Source organism: Ciconia boyciana, chromosome 12 (assembly GCF_034638445.1).
Source record: "Ciconia boyciana chromosome 12, ASM3463844v1, whole genome shotgun sequence".
NCBI lineage: Eukaryota > Metazoa > Chordata > Aves > Ciconiiformes > Ciconiidae > Ciconia > Ciconia boyciana.
In genome coordinates, this window is record NC_132945.1 from 9,194,724 (window position 1) to 9,207,276 (window position 12,553).

The 12,553-nt window shown below is 50.5% G+C and overlaps 1 long non-coding RNA gene across 1 annotated transcript; it reads left to right on the top strand.

Moving 5' to 3' along the window:
• Positions 1–476: 476 nt before the first annotated feature.
• On the top strand, positions 477–7,426 carry LOC140658654 (uncharacterized). The gene is made up of 4 exons (XR_012044803.1): positions 477–530; positions 2,187–2,351; positions 4,748–4,822; positions 6,574–7,426. It is a non-coding gene; the product is annotated as an uncharacterized lncRNA (long non-coding RNA).
• Positions 7,427–12,553: the final 5,127 nt, after the last annotated feature.

A 12,553-nucleotide genomic window follows, 5' to 3' on the forward strand; every position in this document is an offset into this window, starting at 1 on the left:
TTTATTAGTTTTTTTTCCCCACGGAGGATTTTCTTTTGGAAAAAGAAACGCAGCTTTTGGCTGCCGCGGAGGTACAGAAGTCCTGGCTCACCGCACCGCCACGGCACCAGAGCCAGGGGCAGGTGAACCCACCTGCCCCGCTTCCCCGGCCCCGCTGCGACCCGCGGGGCTGCCCTACGCCGGCCCGAAAGGCAGCCAGCCTCCACACCCACGCGGGAACACGCCCACGGGGACGCTCATCTCCCGCCCCCGCCGGCCCGCCCCACCGAGGCCGGTACCGGGAGGCGCCCGCCCGGCTCCCGGCAGGAGCATCGTCCCGTCCCGTCCCGTCCCGCCCCGCCCCGCCCCGTCCCGCGCGGACCCGGCGCGGCCGCCCCGCCCCGTGCCCGTCCCCGCGGCCGTGCCCGTCCCCGTCCCGCCCCGGCGGGCGGTGCTGCCGCCGCCCCCGCTCCCAGCAGCCCTTGCAACCGCCTACAATGAAATTTGCGAAGTTTTTTCGGTTTAGGCGCCATTTTCGAGTGGACTCGGAGGTGAGGAGGGAGGGCGAGCAGGGCGGCGGGGCCGGGGCGCCGCGGGGGGCCGACCGCCGCCCCCCGCCCTCCCTCCCCCGCGGGCGGGACGGCTCGGCTCGGCTCGGCTCGGCTCGGCGGGGGGGCGGCGGCGGCGGCGGCACGGGGGGGCGGCGGCGGCGGCGGGACGGGGCGCGCTGCGCTGCGCTGCCCGCCGGCGGGGGGCACGGCGGGGCCCCTCCCGCCGCCTCCCCGCGCCGCCGTGGGCGGGTCGCGCCGCTCCCCGGGGGGACACGGGCCCGGGAGAAAGTTGGGGGGAAAGAAGGGAGGAAAGCCGTGGAAAAAACTTTTTCGGGTAGGGAGAGCGGCGGCACCAACAGCGCCCCCCGCCCGCCCGCCCGGCGCCGCCCCGGCCGCACAAAGGCGGCACCGCGGGGGGGGGGGCGGGGGCCCCGGGGGGCGGCGGCGGCGGAGCGGCGGCCCGTGACGCAGCGGGCAGTGACAGCGGGAGCGGCCGGGCCCGGGGGGCGGGGCGGGCGGGGCGGTGGCCCCCCGCTGCCGCCGCCGGACCGTTAGGGCGGGAGCGGCGCGCGGCGCCTTCCCCCGCGCCACGCGCGACCCGCGCGGGGGGACGGTTCCCACGTGGGTGCGGGGCGCCCCGCCGCGCCCCCCCCACCCCCCGGCGCCTTTTCCTGGTGGCTTTTTTAATAATTACTTTTTTTTTTTCTCTTTTCTTGCGTCGCGGGCAGCCGCGCCCGCCCCCCGCAGGTGTGGCGCGGGGCTGGGTTTCCTTTTTGCCCGTTTCCCTCTTTTTTAAAAGACAAACCGGGGAGCTCGGCGGCTGCCGGGCCCCGCTTCGTCCTGGCGTCGGGCCTGCGCGCCCCCACGGCCACCCGCGCTCGCCCCGGCTGCCGCTGCCAAAGCGGGCGCACGTGAGAAAGTAGTTTTATACATTAAAAAAAAAAAAATCGCGAGTATAACCAAAAAATAATTCGGCGAAATAATTTAAAATATTTAAAAAACCGCTGGCACCCAGCTCTTGCTCTTTTTTTTTTTTTCTTTCCCCGTGCTGGTTACTTGCTTTGTACAGGAAATTTGAATATCCTGGCAAAGGCCGACTTCCAAGCGCAGCTTTGCTCGCTCGGGGAGCTGCGGTGATGGGAGCAACGCGCGCCGCGCTGAGGGTTTTTCCCTTTTTAATTTATCCTAAACACCATATTTTTCCCGCATGTGCATCAGGTACATAAAGACGATTTTTGGGCATTGAGAGAGTGAGTTTTCCAAGGTTAAAACATGAATTGCTCCCCCCAAAGAAAGAAATAAATTGTGCTTGTATGTTGTACGCGTGTGTACGTGTGTAGGTGAGGGACCATCTGCCAGGTTTCATCATCTTCTGCTCTGAAGAAAGCCAAAGAACTCCGTTGCGCACCATCAACTGCGAAAGTCTGTATTTAGTTAATCCACTTTGGTGGGAAACGCAGTAAAACTGAACTGCTAATGCAATAAACATTTATGAAATATAAGAGGGAAGCTTTAAGTAATGCTTCAGGCGAACTGACCCAAATATAAAAAAATAAAATAAAATTACTGTGCGCTTGTTATGTTTTGAATTAATGTTCATCTGACCAAAAAAAAAAAATTTTTTTTTTTCCTGTTCTTAACAAATAAACTTTATAGGAGTCGGGCTTCCAGATCTGTCCCCTGTTGTTTAAAACTGGATGAGATGACAATGCAAAAAAATGGAAGTAACAAGAAGCATCATACTTTTCTTCTCAGCAGTGTTGAGAAAAAACTGTGGATCCTGGAATTTTACTGTGGATTTTACTGGTTTTCTGGAGTACTGTAAGTTGAAGTCTTATCCCGCAGGCCTTTGCGAGCACCAGTGGCTCTCCCTCGTGTTAACAGCCCCGTCTTGATAAATACAGTCGATCCCGCTAGTAACAATGGCGGGGTTGAGTTTCAAATCAAGTAAAGTTAACGAATTAATTTTTTGCATCATTTGAATTTGCCCTTTGTAGCTGCGGTTTGGTTTCGGGTGTCCTGCCCCACCTAAGAGCACGTTAACATCGTGCGGTTTAACGCGCGAAAGGTACGCCGTGCTAAAATTAAAATGTAGCTGTAATGTGCTGTTATTTATGTGAAATACATGCCGCTTCTCTGACCTTTTTCTGGGTAAATTAGTGAGAAAAAAATTATTTTTAATAAACTGTATGAGAAATTATCCACTCTCATATAGCTTTGACGTACAAACAGGGAGAAAATATATTTTATGCATTTATTTTGTGCCACCCAGGAAGAAGTCTTAGCTGGCTAAAACGCGCGTAGCAGGGATTGTGGCGTGACGTGTGCGCGCCAAGGAGATGTGCTGTAGATGCCTGTACAAATGAAAGTAACTTGGCTGCGTGCTGTTCCCACGTCGGACTGTTAGTGCTCTTTAATAGTCATTTCTGTTCGCGCAGCCCTCGCTCGACTTCAGCAGCCCTGCGAGGCAAGTCGTATCAGAAATGTAATAGCTGGAACATTTGGTGGTTGTCGATCAAGCATCGGGTCTGATTCCAGCGATTAGTCACATCTGTAAATATTAATTCGTGACTTTTGTTTGAATTTCATTGTTCAAAGGGAGGCAGGAATGAAAGTGGTGTGATTTTTCAGACCCAGGCACTGAAAGTGTTTCGGTGGTGCTACTCGCCCCCTTATTTTCGTTTTGTTACCGTAACTGTGTCTCACTAATTAATGTCTGGGACCTTCAGCTGTAACGAGATGATTTATTTTAGTCTTTTTGTAAAATAGTAAATACCCTTTTTTTTTTTTTAATTCTTCTTTCAAATTAGAACAATGACTTCAGGATTTGTTTGTGCGTGTCTCCTGAAAAACTGTTCGATAGCAGAGTTGGTTGTTTTTTTTTTTTCCTGTGCTATATATATATATATATATAGGAAATGCTTAATACTGACTTGTCTTTGAGCTTACCTGTCCCTGAAGTGTGTGAGTCAGTGAAGGCTCTGAATGCAAATCTGTCCTGTCATGGGCTCCTATATTTATTTCCTTTCCTTTCCCATGGCACTCTCTTTTTTTTTTTCTCCCCCCTTTTTTTTTTTCTTTCCTGGTTACAGTGTCAGTGCGGAGGGACTAGGTTGTGTTTTAAGGGAACCCTGTATTTCAGGGTGAATTTCTTTTGGTTTTGTGTGTGTGTTTGGGCTTGGGGCAGGGGGGGTGTTTTTTACTTAATCGTCCAATATACTTTGGCAAGCAGAAGTTGCATTGTTTTGTGAACTACATTAATGGATTTCTGCATGTTCAAATTCCCCAGTTATTTGGGGGATTTAATTAAACCTCTGTAGGTGGCTGGCTTACGTAGATGACAGGTAGAAGTCTCGATTTCTAGAAATAGCTGGTGTATACACCGTGGGCGTGGAGCTTGTGGCAGCAGCAGAGCTGTTGCGATGCCTTTGCATCGAGGTGGAGGTTTTGGGGCAGTTCTCTTGATACCTGGGGCTATCGGCACAGCGGGGACCTCAGTTCCCAGCTGTGGTGGGGTGCTGCTCACAGGCTGGGGGTGCTCCTGGGATGCTGCCTCCCCCGGCAGCAAGGGGCTGAGCGCCTGATGGTGCCACCAAAAAAACCCCGAATAGCCTCTCTGCATCTTACCTGCTTGTCCTGAGGGTGGTTTATCACCTAAATCAGCATAAATAAGATGTTTCCTTTGCTTCTGGTCTGCCAAGACCAATAGGCTGCTCTTGCCGCTGCTGTTTTAACCCCTTCGGGGCAGGGAGGTGGGCTTGCTGCCGGCCGTGGTTGTGTGCGGTGGCTTTCCTGCTTGACCTTGGAGCTGTCGCTGGTTTTGGCTGGCAGGAGCCGTGTCATCCCTCCTCGCTGTACAGCGCCTGGGTTGTGATTCGGGGTTACCACTGCGCCTTGGGTGCCACTGCCCAGAGTCATGCTCCTGGCGGCAATGGTGCCAGCAGCCCCGGCTGCAGGAATGGGGAGAGGAGGGATGTGATCGCTCTTTAAGCGCTGCTTCGTAGTCTGCCCTATCTGGAGGTGAAAACTTGATTTTTTTTTTTTATTTTTTTTGTCCCTAATTTTAAAAATACTTGCACCCATCCAAGCCTCTGTGGTCTGTGCGTGCCTGGGGAGGGGACCACTCCGAGGCTGCCCGACAGCCCCCATCCCCCCTGCTGAAGCACAGCAGTGCCTCTGCGAGCGCCTCGTAAACCCTTCTGTGTGTTGCTTTCCAGTTCCCATTGAAACAGCGATTGCCTTGTGTCCAGGGAGAGTCAATGCAGAAGGAGCCGATGCACCTGCATTCAGAGGTGAGTTGGGAAGGTAAGATTGCGTGTCCGACCTGCTCCGAAATACCTGCAGCATCTGCATCCCTCTGGATAAATGCAGGTTCCTCTGAAATGCGTACCCCTTCTTGGGCGCTGCAGGTAACACCTCAGAGAGGTTGAGATAAACTGAAATCGTCCTGTTCAGCTGCCATCTTTCTGATTTAACGTTGAGAATCCAAAGCACAAACTAAGTTTGAAAGAAGTTAAAGTGTGAGATGGGATGATTCAAACACAGCTTTCTGTTGCTTAAAATATTTATGCTGTGATGTCATAAACATGCGTATTTTCTCCTATGTATTTCACTGCCTATCTCAAATTTCCACTTGTCCAATACTCAGTGTGAAATTTCACTTTTCTCTCTGTGCTAGAGAATAGGCTGGTGGAGGTTTATTGAGCCCTTGCTTTGGAAAGTCCTCCTTGCTGAAGAGAGCTCTTGCCCCCCTTGTCGAACTAGGCTAAAGACTGGTTTATATATATATATATACACACACATATATATATATATGTGTATATATATATATAAAAACATTAATCAAAAGGTGAACCTCAAACACAATCAAAATGGATTCTAGAGCTGAGCTTGTTTGCTGTTGCCTTTTTTTTTTTGAGTCGCTTGAAGAGATGAAAGAAATAAGACTACACAGGTACAGTCAAGTAAAACATTGTTACAGAAATAATTAACAGTAAAATTACATGGGGGGTTGTTTTGTTTTAGCTTGTACAGGTTTAACTTTCTGGGTACTTGTTGGCTTTGCAGTAAGTAGCAGTCCCTCGTTAGTTGGACCGGGTGCTATCGGTATTGAGGACACTGAAGTGGTGAAAAAATAACTGCTTTTTTTGTTGGCAAATATTTGATTTAAAATTTGCAATAATTTGGCACGGGTCACGAGAGCTTTTGAAATTCCTATTTTTAAGTTTGCTAAACAGGCAGGGACTAGGAGGAGGACAAACTGGAACTCGGCTAAGTGGCGTGCTTAGCGCAAGGGGACGGCACCAGCATTTGAACTAATGCCGTCATTTCTGACATTGTTCAGGGTTTTTTGTGATGCTGCTTTTTAAGAAAATGAATTGAAGGAAGTTGTCACATAACTGGAATAAAAAAAGTCAAAAGGAAACACAGAAAATGTCAGGCTATCTGCAGGGCTCCTGGGCAGCCCTGGCAGGCTGGCGTGTAAGTGCCTCTGGCAGCTGCGTGCTTCAGAGCTGCAGCCTCCTTTCTGCCCTGCGCTGGTATTTTCTTTGCTGGTACAGGCACGGGAGGTGATGAAGTTCCAAGGTATCTTTAATTTCTGGTCACATAAGGTTTTTCCATTCAAATAGTAAATGAATGTAATCTAGTCTTTCAAAAAATAAGGGGTTTATTTTAGTTTTCACAAAAGTCAAAACGAGCTGAATAAAAATATTTTAAGGAAAACTTAACAGGTTTGAACTGTTGGAATCTGGATTTATTTATCTGAAATATTAAGATTGCAACTCCTGGAAAATCCTTGATGTTCAGCAGCCCCTAAGAGGAAAGTACAAGGTAACATTTCCCCACAGACCATTTGGAAGGGCCAGGAAGGTCTGCAGGCTCTTTACAGTAGCAAAAGCAGCAGATCTGCTAGATCTGAAAGTGTAGATCTGCTGGGACCCAAATATTAAGTATGCTTTGGGGGTGGGGGGGAACAGTTAATTTCTGATTTTGTTTCTGAAACTGGTTTGTTTGCACTGTGTAACTGCTTGTTCTCTTATAGTTACAGACTTTCTGATAGCACCCGTGAAGAAAAAAAAATGTCCCATGGTGGTAATGCATGCACGTTAAATGTCTTCACTGTAGAGTGTTCTTCAGTACCTTATATCATGGTTTAAAAAAATATATATATATTCAAAATACCATTTGGAATGTCAACATTCAGTGGGCTTTGAGGAGATGTAGCAGCACATCATGGTTTGTAGGGACAAGGAGATACAGACCATTCTGGGCTGCCTCATTACCTCAAGGATAAGACAAGAAAGTGAGCTTCTGGTTATCATAGATGTGGAAGCTAACACATTCCCATGTATCTCTTTAGTTCAGTTGAACAGGTATGTGTAGATAAGTTCTCTTGGTGCTTGTATCGGTGCACATTCTTTGCAGCTACAAATATATTCCCTGAGTTTGTGTGTGTGTGTGTCTCAGCGGGGCTGGCCCTGCAGGCAGGAAGGACTTGTAGCTCCTTTTTGTTCTCCCAAACATGGCTTGAGCACCCTGCCTTCAGCTGGTGCCTTGCCCCTCACCTCTTGCTCTTCGGTCCTTTCCCTGGCAAAGGCTTGGCCAAGGTACTCTGTTGTCCTGCGCTGGGGGGGGGGTCTGGAGGCTGTGGAGAGGCACTAGGACGGAGAGCTGTCAGCAGTGCTCTAGCAGCACGTAAATACTGGAGTTTGGGATTGCCTGTTGCTCTCCAGTATTGCATTGCTGCTTTAGTGAGGCTGGAAATGGGTCTCTGCCACAGGAGCCGGGGCTCTGGCTCTCAGGGTGCCTCCTCGGCACCCCCACGGTGCCTTCCACGCTGCGGCTGGGGGCTCTCAGCTCCCACACCAATAAACCACTGCGGAGGCAGCAACGAACGAGGGCTTGGTGTCGTTAATGGGGGGGGGGGCTGTACCCTGACACCCCTGTGCTGGTGGGTACCTGATGCCCCAGCCCTGGGCTGGAGCGGGCAGAGGGCACTGCCACGGCACAGGGGCCTCGGCCGGGTGATGGGGCTGAGCCCTTCCCCAGCATCTCCTGTGGGGAGGGAGGGCCTGGGGGTGCACAGGGGCAGTGGGGGACAAGGGGCAGTGCTGGTCCCTGGGTGCTTGCCCCTCCGGCAGCTGGGGAGTGGGTCTGGGGGATGGTGCGGGGGTGCGAGGGCTGGCGGGGACTGGAGCTTCAACGGGGTGGGAAGGAGGAGGGGTCCCATAGTTGTGGCAGGGGTGCTCCTGGGGAAGCCCTGCCAAAAGGGACCATCTTTCCCCAGACCCATGCAGCTGCCCCAGCCACCACCGGGGTACCCAGGTCAGGCACAGCCCGGGGTTGGGGGGGGGGGGCGCTGGCAGGGCTCAGCGCCCATGCAGCACTTTGGCCATGGTGGGAAGAGTTTGGTGGGCCTGGAGCACCTGAGGGTTTGTCCACAGACCCATCACTGCAGCAGTGAGCTCCTCCAGAGCAAGCCCAGCACCAAGGTGAAAGAGTTTTTCCTTCCTCTGCCCTTAGTGTCAACAAGTAGCAGCTTCCTAGCCCTGGTGGGAGCAAGGGATAGATGCAGGGACCACCATGGGGTCAAGGATGTTCCTCCTGGGAAGGGCTGGGATGGTGCCTTCCTGGTCAAGCATCCATCCTCTGTGGTGGGAGGGAGGTTGCCTGTCCTCCTGTTAACGGTGCACCGTTAACAGCCCTGATCCGGTGGTCTCCTGATGAGTGCTGGTGGCCGTGAATCACAGAACATTGTTTTTTTCAACTATTTTTAGGAATTAATAAATCACGGTCAATAGATGCGGGGCAGGGGAGTGGCGGGGGAATATCCTCTTGCTGATTTACAGCTTAACCGTGGCTCCTGGTCTGCTCGGCGAGCGTCGGTACCACCAGGAGATCAGCACAAGGGACCCCCTGGCACCCAAATGTTTCTAGCATAGGGGAGGTGCAAAAGGCGTCTGCGCGGAGCAGCTTTTAAGCAGCTTTTTGAGCAGGTAGGAGCAGCTTTTAAAAGCCTCTGCCCACAAAAAGGTGAAGTCACGATATTTGGACACACAACGAACCCATTTCAAATCAGACATTGGTATTCTTTCGCTTGTGTCTGTAAAGCAGTTTATTCCCACTTCCTACAAGTCAAGCCCTTAATCACCGTATAGAATACTGCTTTCCCTCAGGAAAACAACTTGATGAATAACTTGGTTTACAGGGAAATTGGTCAGTAAAGTGATTAATTCTGTACTTCTATACTTTTATTAATTTTACATCAGATTTTTTTAGAAAAGTTTTCTGTTGTTAGCATTTACAGGTGGAGCGTAAGAGTTAAAAAACCAGGTTTATTTCTTCTTTTTAGACTTTTCTGTTGTGATCAGTTTGATTTTACTCCACTAGAAAAAGAGATTTCCACCTCATTCACAAACAGAAGGCTCCTGCTAAAACTGTGCTTTCGGGCTACAGTCTCCTGCCAGGATCAAAACGACTTGACAGTAACGGGAGAGTAGAAGCACCGCAGAGTTTTTGGAGCAGCAGGCAAGATTAAAATTTAGAGGCTAAATTAAGCCAATAGGAAAAACAATCCCAGGGGAGACAGAAAAATGTGCCCGTGGAGGTGGCCGTGCTGTGGGTACGCAGCACCGCGCCGTGGGAGCGTGCCTGGCCCCCGGCTGGGGCGATGGATGTGCCGTAGCTGGGGCGCAGGGGTGTCGGGAGCGAGGGCTGCGGGTGCAGCTCGGGGCTTTGCATCTGCTGCAGCAAAGCGCCGCGGTGCCTGCCGGGCGGTGTTAGCTCCCCTCTGCTGCTCCCCGTACCTTGTGAGCGTATCTCTGCTCTGCTCCAAATATTTCAGGATATTGCCAATTATTAATACAGAAAGCCCAGGGGGTAGACATCCAGCTGTGCTTTTCTGTCCGAGAAGCTGGGACAGCTCCTGTCATTTTTTTTTCCTTAAATGTAAAAGTTTGCCTTCGACATGCTTGCAGGTTGACTTCACTACTGCATTTGAGCACAAATCACTTGGAAAAAAAAAAAGGCAACAGAAGCCCTTGCAGAGCATCCCTGGTCTGACTTCAGTCACCCGGAGACCCTTATGGCACGGCGCTGCCGCGGGTGCTGCATTGCCAGGGGCAGCTCTGTTAAGCGGCGTGCAGCCATGCAAAGGGGCAGCAGCACATGCAAAGCAGCTTGGGCAAGCTTTTCTGTTTGTATAGGATAAAGCAAGATGTATATTTTTTTAAATGTGATGAGTGCTGCATCAGGAACTTATATGACCACTCTGGAGGAAAAGTCTTTGAGCTTCCACAGTAGTTTTTTGGTGTGATTTTTTTTTAATAAACAAGCTGGATGGTGGCAGTTCCCTGTGGCAGGTAAACACATGCAGCACGTTGCACCGCTGCGTGGCTGCTGGGTTTAGTAGGTAGACACCAGACAAGCTTGTTAATCGCACGCTTCTACACCAATCTTTTAATTTCATCCAGACCGAAACCCTCCCACATGCTAAGACTGAGGTTATGTTACCCTGCTCACAGTACCAGGTACCTCCATTAGAGAGGCGGTGGTGTGGCAGCCAAATGAGGTGTTGCAGATTTCTGTAAACACTAAAAAAGCAACCCAAAAAGCCACCTTATCAACCTTCAGCGTTTTCTTGCTCACCTCCTTTGATGCAAAAGGAATTTTTAGCAAAGGTTGGCAGCTCATTGTGGTATCCAGCATTATCTTGCTTTCTTTGCACTTCTTGCCCACCCACCTCATCTGCTTTTCCTTCGCTCACATGCAGTGTGCTCTGAGCCAGGACTGGCTTTTGTAGGTGTTTGTGCAGTGCCTTGCACAACAGCAGCTCCCAGTGCTAGATGTTACTAAGTTCAGGTCTTGCTCTTTGCACTGAAGAGGAGAAGATAAGACTTTATACATCTTGCGCTCTCTTAGCAAGGGTAATTCTGGCTAAGTAAGGTGACTCTGTGTACACAGTGACGCAGCTGGCTTCAGTGGGAAGCAGCCAGTATCCCCGATGCAAAGCTGCACGAAGGACAAAACCTCCTTGGGTTAAATTAAACATGGCAGGTAGGAGCCACATGGCAAAGCAGTAGCCAGCTCACCCGCTCTACCAGTAAGAGTTTGCTAAAGCAAGAATGTGATGACGAGAGCAAACGATGGCACTGGCACCCTGAGGACTCAGTGGTTCTTGGCAACAAACTCACCAAATGGGAGAAAAATTAATTTCAAATCTTTTCATTTCTGAGGCAAAGGATAAGACGTTGCTCTCAGCAATTTCTCATGTAAACCCATTCTTGTGTGCTGTTCAAGTAACAGAATATTGAAGGTTACTTGAAAATATGATTCAAGTAGATCATATATTCATTTATAAATGTCCAGAGCGAGTTCTCATGCCATATGCTCTGCGAGAGAAAATAGTTTCCACCTCATACTGAAAAGAAATTATTTGTGCACAACTGCTAGGCAAGGTCTGATGGCAGGGAGGGGACTAGGTGGTGTGGAGGATGCAGCTAGACAAGAGGGGGGGGTTGTGGTTATTCTTTACTAGAAAGCACAAGATAGATAGTTTTCTAATTGCAAGCATAAGGAGTTTACATTGCAAAGAACATTTCTACCTCTTATTTTGTATTCTCTGATTGCTGTTGGGTACTTTGCATTTTGTGAATGGAAAAGAGAAAATTGGCAAGAAAGGAAATCGAGGAGAAAAAGATCTGATAAACATACTGCAATGCACATTTAAAAGTGCACACACCCCCATACTCTCCTCCCCATGCCTTAAGGTTCGCTTTACCACGTCCTAGCTCCTCAGATGGGAAACAGGCAACTGAAGTATCAGCATCGCTGCTCCGGCGCTTCCCAGTCCCCACAGGTTACCCAGCAGAAAGCGCAGGAAAGGCAGCATGTGTCCTCAACACCCAGAAAGTCTGTTCCCAGGGAAAAGGATTTTATCCCTCCCTGGCTGAAGGACAGCTAAGCCAACACATAGTGCTTATGACAAACCCTGCCCCAGCTGCTTCGCAGGCTGCTCGCCCGCAGTGCTCGCAGCGGCACAGCGCGGCAGAGGCGGCCTTCCCGGCAGAGGCTGGATCTCGAGGAGCAAACCCAGCCCCACGCACGGACTCTGCACAACATACAGGGCACTGGTGTGTTTCCCCATGCAAAATTGATGGGGAGATGTGGTGCTTTCAGTGGCAGGGTTGCAACAGGTGAAATAAATAGGGTTACTTTGCTGCCATGTGTAGCAAAATATTGTAGGAGAATTAAGTTTTGTCTAAGTCTCTTTCCAAAAGCAATCCTGACACGTTCCCACCAGTGCTCCCGAGATTTCAGGATTGCAAACTGGGCATAGACAAGCTACCCAGCTGTAAGAAACCTAACAGAGCTGGGACTGGAGCTGGAAAGAAATAGGTCCTTATTTATATACACAGACATTCTCTTTTGGGGTCCTGGCTACCTTTGTGAAGGGCAGGGGTGGGCGATCACTGCCTGTCGGACAGCACAGGCTGGCTTGGAAAAACCCCCACACCTAACGCCCAAAGTTGTAGCTCACACACAGCAATTTGCTATGGGCAACTGGAGCAATGCAGAAGACACAAAGGGTTGGTTCCCTTTCTGGTTACAGCAGGGGGGGGAATGAAGAAGCTGCCAATAATCATGTTAGATAAATACCAGCCTCTTACTGGAACAGGTTAATCTACCTGCATCGTGATTTACTCACCCTCACAGGCCTGCCTCTCCTACCGGGTTCCGTAAGGACTTTCACCTGCTGAGATGTTGCAATTCACCAGTTGGTGTTTTACCAGAGCAAGAAAGCCTGTCTGCAGAAGTACGTTTGCAGCCATTCAAACACATCCCCAACACACACCACACACCAGCCTTTGTCACTTGGCACTTGCTAGCATGGTCCGTTTCGCAGCTTCCCGAGGGACGAAAACCCTCACTGCCAATTCTGACATCGTGCTGAATCTCTGCTTTTCCAGCCCTACCTTCTTCACCTTTGTGTCTGCAGCTGAGTACTGGCATGTTTACAGAGC